We start from the raw sequence: 2,763 nt of genomic DNA on the forward strand, positions 1-2,763 counted from the left end.
ACCAAGATCATGTCACTGCACTCCGGCCTGGACAACAAGAGTGAAACTCCATCTCAAAAAAACAAAAATAAATAAAAAATTTAAAAAGTGAATATACATTTGTTATAAAGAATATAGGTGCAAATTCTTCCTTGATACCTAACTTCTTTAGGAGAAATGCAGTTCCTTCCTCAGGGAAATCAGAGCTGTTTTCTTATGTACATTCTTCCTAAAAGCTGTAGGATACAAATTTTGAGCTGCTGTTGATTATTGTGTATTAATTTGATCATATATTATTTATATTCACCTAGAATTGCAAACATTACTTCATACTGCTTCCCCTGCAAATCAAAACAGTTTCAGTGATTAGAACTTGACCACAGGACTAACCATGCAAAAGTTGCGAAGATTGTTGGCAAATTTCTTAAGGTTTTATAACCTCAGCTTTTCAGTCTTTAAAATGGAAATAACAATAATGGCATACACTTGCTAAGGTTTTTGAGAAGGGAATAGGAAATAATAGATGTAATAGCTTATTCTTAACCACAAATATCTGTCTATAAAATTATTATGTGTAATTTACATGAATAAACTGGAGAATTTGACACCGAGGAATACTTTGAGCCGCACTGTCAAGGTTGGAGCATCTTACGTTTGCATATTGTAAACACAGCATAGTACCATCCTGTTGCATATTTTAAATAATGCCAACAGGAGATGCATTTGTAAAACAGCATACTGTTCAACGAAGTTTTTCAAGTAACTCTACTATAAACCACAACCTTCTCAGAGACATTGATTATTTATGTCAAGGTCAGGAAATGGCAATTGTTTCAAAGCAAAAATAAAATAAAAACTACAGGGAATGAACACCTACGAAATCCAAAGGGGGAAAAGTATCATCTTCTGAGTCACGTAATTACAATGACTCTCTCAGGCAGAAAAAAGTCAGGAACTTTTTCAGTAAGTGCTGAAGGACTTTTGAGAATGTTTGCTGGTTGGAGTTTCCACTGAGGGTTGGTGCGTTTTCTCACCTGTAGGACTGGCTCAGGTCTTTCTCCTGCCCTCTAACCTCCCTTGTTTAGAGTATACGCATCAGCGTGATGCAGCCTGCAACCCGCAAAAGCTCTCAGTTCTCTTTTGCTTCACTCCCTGCATAAATATGTCCCTATAATGTGGCATTCTGAAATTATATTCCTCTAAATCCTTTTAACATTGTGTGCGCATATAACCCAGGGCTTGGAAACAATTTCAGTTGTCTGTATCCATTGACTTGCCCACTCAAACCAAACTATTTTGATAAACCGGAACTCAAGTATTCTGTCTCATTGACCTGGTATTGAAATGTCCTGGAAACATCAGATTTTCAGCAAAACTGAGTAAACATTCTTGGCGAATCCCGCTCTTGTGTGAGTGAGCCCTCTGACCATCTAGTTCAGACTGGGATGCAGAAGAGACGGCATTTTCAACCAAGTTTTACTAGCGAATTTAAGAAAACAAAAATGAATGCTGTGCAGTACACACTGTATTGTGTGGGTGATTAAAAATTACCCCAGCCCCTCTGTGGGTAATTAAAAATCATCCTTTTAACCCCAAAGTCTAAATGTGAAACCCATAGCCCACACGGTAAGAAATAAGGTAGAATGGTTCACACACAGCAAGCATAAAGCACAAGGAATCGTAAGACTTTTCCATTATAAATTCAGTTGGAAAGTCACGGGAGCAGCTTCCGTTCCCCACTCACCTCCAGCCTGAGGTGTCACAGACAGCCCCGATGGTGGCATTGGCACCGTGTCTGCCTGTTCCAGAGGCAGAAATGCCCACTGTACCCCTTTTCTTGGAATCACTTTTCCAACCCAGGTCCTAACAGTTATGCCAAAAAGGGAGACACCTCTGGGCAAAAGTGCAATGAGACATCCGAGGACACGGAATTCCCTTGCATTAAGAGGTGTGGTGGCTGTGGATTTTATTCAGAACACTTGAGCTTCTGCTAGGATGAAGCCCTCTTCCCGTCTCTGAGCTTTGAGGTCCACGTGTTTCTCCTCCAGTCGATTCCAGTCCAGTGTCCTAGCGGGACGGGAGGCTGTCTTTGCCTGAGTCCAGAGAGTTCTGTATTTTCTCGGCTTCCCTTTGGACGCCTAATTGAAATACAGAGTTGCTAAGAAGGGATAGAGTGAAAATCCTGGGCAACTCGAAGGTAAGAAAAGGAAAACCTGCCGAATGCCTAATAAACACCATCATTCTTCCTGCCTCTCCAGTTAGGCTCACGCCCTGCAGCATTGTTTGAAAAATGGGTAATTGCCTAACCTGGAACTTTGTTTAATCACCCAACCTACTCAGAGGAAGATCCTATTTTTTCTTATAATAAACACATAACTTGTAGTGAACTGAAAAATCCCTTTCAAGGACTTTTTTTTTTAAAAGAAAATGGATAATATTACATGTGTACTGAAAATTTTAATATGCAATTTCCTATATGGGCATACATATTTTTAAACACTGTCAATAGCTGGCATCTAAATAGTGCAATTTCCCATAGAGTTATTGTTCATATTACCTGAAGTTTGGAATTAAAATGCGCCATACATCAATGACTATCAGCCTTTTGTGTGATTCACAGCAGAGTGTTTTTGTAAAAAAGGGTACTGATTCAAACGCGACAATTTTTTTTTTCTTTTTTTTTTTTTAGATAAAGTATCTGTTGCCCAGGCTGGAGTGCAGTGGCCCGATCTCAGCTCACTGCAACCTCTGCCTCCCAGGTTCAAGCAATTTTCCTGTCTCAGC

This window comes from Mandrillus leucophaeus, unplaced genomic scaffold (genome assembly GCF_000951045.1).
Source record: "Mandrillus leucophaeus isolate KB7577 unplaced genomic scaffold, Mleu.le_1.0 Scaffold85, whole genome shotgun sequence".
Classification (NCBI taxonomy): domain Eukaryota; kingdom Metazoa; phylum Chordata; class Mammalia; order Primates; family Cercopithecidae; genus Mandrillus; species Mandrillus leucophaeus.